The sequence below is a fragment of the Mus caroli genome, chromosome 3 (genome assembly GCF_900094665.2).
Source record: "Mus caroli chromosome 3, CAROLI_EIJ_v1.1, whole genome shotgun sequence".
Classification (NCBI taxonomy): domain Eukaryota; kingdom Metazoa; phylum Chordata; class Mammalia; order Rodentia; family Muridae; genus Mus; species Mus caroli.
In genome coordinates this window covers 116,192,265-116,197,913 of record NC_034572.1, presented here as the reverse complement: position 1 = coordinate 116,197,913, position 5,649 = coordinate 116,192,265, and the positions used below count along the sequence as shown (strand labels likewise).

The 5,649-nt window shown below is 37.9% G+C and overlaps 1 long non-coding RNA gene across 1 annotated transcript in view; it reads left to right on the top strand.

Moving 5' to 3' along the window:
* The first annotated feature begins 5,159 nt into the window (after positions 1–5,159).
* The window catches only part of LOC115030592, a 3,736-nt gene continuing 3,246 nt past the window's right edge, over positions 5,160–5,649 (top strand). Inside the window, exon 1 of the long non-coding RNA XR_003836173.1 lies at positions 5,160–5,214. This is a non-coding gene — a long non-coding RNA (uncharacterized LOC115030592). The remainder of the gene's footprint in view (positions 5,215–5,649) is intronic.

Below are 5,649 nucleotides of genomic sequence, written 5' to 3'. Positions count from 1 at the left end.
TAATTATATAAAATGCACAGAGTTCAGAGTAAATGTGCAATACCCAGCAACTCTCTCTCTCTCTCTCTCTCTCTCTCTCTCTCTCTCTCTCTCATTTCTCCCTTTCCTTCTGTCTTTCTTCAGTTTTACTATGAGACTGCCCTAGTTAGGGTTTCTGTTGCTATGATAAAACATCATGAGAAAAAGAAAAAGGGAAGGAAAGGGTTTATTCCACCTTTCATCTTCTAGTCCATCATCCAGGGAAGGAACCTGCAGGCAGGGATGAATGCACAGACCGTGAAGGAATGCTGCTTATGGGCTTGCTCACATGGCTTCTTAGCCTGTCTTCCTATAGCATCTAGTGGTCCAGAAGTGCCACTGCCCACACCTGCCCACACTGCACACATTGCCCACACTGCAAACACTGCACACACTGCAAACACTGCACACACTGCACACACTGTCCACACTACACACATTGCCCACTGAACACACTGAACACACTGTCTACACTACACACATTGCCCACTGAACACATTGTACAGACTGTCCTCACTACACACACTACACACACTACACACACTGTACACATTGCACACACTGTCCACACTACACACATTGCCCACTGCACACACTGCACACTGCATACAGCACACCCACTACCCACTGCACACACTGCACACATTGACTACCCTGCACACACTGCCCACATTGCCCACACTGCCCACCACCACCCTGACAAATCAGTTGTTAACCAAGAAAATGCATCAAGGCATGCCCACAGACCAATATGGTAGGGGCATTTTCTCGGGAAACCTAAGGTTTCCTCTTCCAAAATGACTCTAGCCTGTGTCAAATTGGCACAAAACTACCCAGCACAAAGACTTTTTTCTTTCCTTTCTTTTTTTGCCAAGGAAGATGGAAGAAACAAACGGATAAGATAGTTTCACACTCAGGCATGAAATAAGAGAGACCATAGACATCCAAGACCTTCAGCAACTTGTTCATGGGAATGTCTAGGAGAAAACTACAAAACACTGTGAATATCTTTTATGTGAAAATAAATATTTCATATATTTCATATAATAATTGTAATAGTATTAATTGCAGTGTTAGTGGCACTTTCAAACCCTGGGATGCTTGTTATATTGATAGGTGATGTACTTAGTCTAGCTTATATAATCACTTTTTTGAATCCTTTTAAAAATATAAAATTATGTGGTCCATAATATATCATCTGAAATTCTAAAATAAAAATTATAAAAATGAGCATTTTGCAACAGTTGTTCTAATGGTCTGATGGTCTAATGGTCTAAAACCTGATCTGATCTGATGTAGAGTTAATTTGGGTCTCTACCTCACTTGGGTGACTATTCATGCATTTTGAAGTACAAATCTATAACATTTTAAAGTTAAGTTTGTTTTATAACATGTTCATACATGTACACATTCATGTTTAATTGATGATTAGTTCATTAGTTAATTCATTAATAATGATTAATCTTGATCACCACCCTCTCTTGGCACCTTCCAACCCTCTCAACTCCTCCTCTGCCCTATAGGTATCTTCTTTTTATTTGTTGGTTTGTTATTTCGTTTTGAGACTCAATGAGTTTAGTAAAGATCATCAATATGACCATGAGCTTGGAAATCACCCACGGCACTTGATAGGCTACCAGTGGCTACTTTACAGAAGGCAGTGACTTCCCAATTCCCAGAATCTATTAGTGAAAAATAATGGCCTCTCAGTGGTCCAACCATGGGGCTATCCATGGTTGGCTTTTGACAGGCCCATTGTTGTGCAGGCAAAGTTGCATTGAATTAACCATTGGAATGGCTTTATCATACCCAGAAAATAGCTAGCTTTCCAGAGTCCTTTTCTTTTTTTCCTGTATCTCAGCCCTTTCAGTCTTTTGCTTCCTCTTCTTTGGTTTTCTCTGGGCCTTAGAGGGTTTAAGTCTTGTTTATGTCTTCTTAACCCTTGGCACCTTGAGGGCTCCGGCACATGACTGCAAAGAGAAGCTTCACTGGTTAACTCAAGAGTAGCATTTGTCTGTGGATATAAACAATTAGAAGGTAGTTTGATGCTATGTCAGTTTTGCTAAATATTAATAAATTCCTTCCTACAGTCTATTACTTCCCCAGGCATGGAGTTGTTTGCTTGTTTGTTTGTTTGTTACTGCAATTTACAGCTCCAGAAACAGATTGCCTCCTATGGAGCAGGCCTCAAGTCTAATCAGAAAGTTGTTGGTTACTTCCATGGCAATCATGCCACTATTCTTTAATTGGGCACTTCTTGCCTGCCAGGTTGGCATTCTAGGAGAAAGTTTCCATTTCAGCTCCAGCTTGGTTTTTCTGTATCCTATAATCAAGGTATATAGTCTCTTCAGCAACAAGGTCTTATCATCTAGTTGTGGTAGGCAACCAACAGAAGTGGCAAAAGCCTATGTTTCTTTTGGTGGTCCCCAGCCAACAACACAAATGACGGTATCTAATATCTGGTCGTGGGATTTTTTTTTGTTTCTAAGAACAGTCTTATAAAAATCTTCAAATTATTAGCCATTGGAAAAAATGCAAATTAAAAAAGCTTAGAAATTCTATCTTACTCCAATAAGAATGGCTATAAAGAATATATACATATATATGCATGCACATACATGTGCATGTATTACCAAGTTATATTCTTAAAATTGAGCTGAATAACACTAGGTTTCTATGTGATTTTTTATATATATATCCTTTAACTTGGTTCACCCTACTACCCCTTTTCCATCCTTTCTTCCCTCACAATCTTCCTGCTTCAACCTTCCCAAACTCTTGATATTTACCCTTTCCATTTGCATATTTCTATTTCTCATTTCACATGTGAGGCAGGGCATGTGCCATTTTTCTCTCTAGCTTCTACTTTGTTAGGTATACTTTTTCTAACTCCATGAATTTAACTGGAAATTTTACAATATCTGGTTTTTTTTAACCACTGAATAAAATTCCTTCAATATGCATCAAGTTTTCATAGTCAAATTCATCAGTTGATTAGTCACCAAGACTGATTCCATTTCCTAGCTATTATGCATAGAATGACAATGAACATGGATGAAAAAATGTCTCGATAGCACAGTGTAAGGTTTTTGGTTTTGGGGGTTTTTTTGATTTTTGTTTTGTTTTGTTTTGTTTTTAGTATATGGCCAGGAACAGTTGGGTGGTGTGGTGGTTCTACTGCTATCTTTTTGAGAAACCTACATATTGATTTCCATAATAGCTGTACCAGTTTGCACTTCCACCAATAGGGATGAGGATTCTTCTTTGACTACTTGATAGCCATTCTTACTGCAGTGAGAGAGAATTTCAATGTGTTTTTAATTTGCATTTCACCAGTGGCAAATAGTGTTGAACAATCTTTCCAAATGTTTGTTAGATATTTTAAAACTTTTTTTTGAGTACTCTGTTCAGCTCTGTAGCTTGCTTTGGGGTAGGAGTTGTGTGCTTTCTTGATGCTTTGCTTTTGAGTCTTTGTATGTTCTAGATATTAATCCTCTCAGAGATGTATAGTAGACAAAGATATTCTCCCATTTTGCAGGCTGTCTCTTCACTCTACTGACTTTATACTTTTGGTAAGTCCTATTCAGAAAGTCTTTGTGCCTAGATGCTTCAGTGTGCAGTCTGCTTTTTTTTTTTTTTTTGATAGCAGTTCTAGAGTTTCAAGTTTTAAACAAGACTTTAAATCTATTAGAGTTGACTTTTGTGCAGAAATAAGAGCTAAGTTGTGTTTCATTTTTCTACATATGAACTCTCAGGTTTGAGAAGTATTTTATTGAGAATTTCTTTTGCTTGCTTGCTTTCTTTCTTTCTTTCTTCTTCTTCTTCTTCTTCTTCTTCTTCTTCTTCTTCTTCTTCTTCTTCTTCTTCTTCTTCTTCTTCTTCGTCTCCTCCTCCTTCACCTCCTCTTCTTCCTCCTCCTTCTTCCTCTTCCTCCTCCTTCACCTCCTCTTCTTCCTCCTCCTTCTTCCTCTTCCTCCTCCTCCTCTTCTCCTTCTCCTTCTCCTTCTTCTTCTTCTGTGCCCATAATTCAAGGATTAGGTCATTCCATGATGTACCAAATTCCTCTACTGTGTCTTCCAATCCTGACTGTCCATTTTTGACATGATCTATTCTGTTAGTGAGGTTCACACTGAGGTTTTTAATTGCCTTCTTGAGTTTTCCCTTTCCAGCATCATTACAATTTGCACTTTCTTAAAACATTCAAACCCCATTTTCATGCCTAGGATTGACTTTCCCTCATCTCTTTGTATTCTTTGAGTTGTTTAACCATAATTATAATTATTCTTCTGAGTTATTAGTCTGTTGAGTTCTTCCATGTAATTTTCGGGGTTGTTGGTCATTACTACAGTATTTGTAATTTTAGAAGTGATGTGTTATTTTGATTTCTCTTATTGTTTTTATTCTGCATGGTGATTTGTGTACCTGGAGTTAGTTTGTTGGTTGAGTTTTTCTTTCTTGGTTGTTCAAGTCACCTTTCTTTTTCCAGCAGAGGTATTTAAAACGTTTGGGATAAGACTAGGTCAAAACAAGGTTGGGATCTTGATTTTTCTCTGTCTGGTGTTTGGGGTTAAATCCTCCACCACAACTCTGATGTTTTTCTCTGGTGTCTTCAGTGATTTGGTCAAAAAGATCTGAACAAATTTTATTGATAATATGGACTACTCCTAGGTCTCAAGCCTAAATATGGGCAACTGCAGTAATTCTGTCAGGTAGCAGGCAGGGATATGGGTCACTGTGTTGCCCATAATGACTGGAGAATCCATGGTTCTATGTGGTGGGAATATTAGCTAGAAGGTCCTTAGTATCAGGGGGCTTGGATCAGGCAAATCTAATAGGGAAAGAGACAGGCCAAAAAGAAGTGACAGTCCTTGTCAAACAGCTGTAAGATTTTTTTTTTTTTTTTACCCAATTGGAAAGGAACTGAAATAGGAAGAGGCAAGAGCTTCCTGAGACTCCTTACCATGTGTTGTCTGGAGATATTTTGTACATGGAATATCTCCCCTACCCCCAAGTCTTCCACTCTGTACTAAAGGAAAATAATTATTCATTTTATTTAACATTAGTTTACTGAAGTTGACATTTTTTTCTTATTGTCCTATATAGGATGAAGAGATATTTAATCTCTCTCCTCAGGAAGAATATTTCAAAAGAACTCCCTGTTTATTGTGGCACTATTAGGGAAAAAAGTCAGAAAAGGTAAAACCAACCTAAGAGGCTATCAACTGATGAAAGAATAAAGAAAATAGATTGTGTGTATGTGTGTGTGTGTGTGTAATAAAATATTATCATAAAATAATGAAATCCTATCACTTGTAAAAACATGTATGAATCTAGATGACATTACATTAAGTGAAATAAGCCAGGCACAGAAAGAGAAGTCTTAAGGCTTGGTTCCTATGTGGAATCAAACAGGTACGTCTTGTAGAAGTTGTAAGTGGTTAGGTCTGTGGAGAGTACGGGGGAGGGAGAGAGAAAACTGACCACTGAGTAATGAGTTATAACTACAGGAGTAAAACATCAGAACACACAGCGAGGATACAGTAAAAACACACTCCTGAAAGAGGAAGTTGAAAACTGATCCTGTAAAAGACAAAGGAAGAAAGAGAGAGAGAAAGAAGGAAGGAAGGAAGG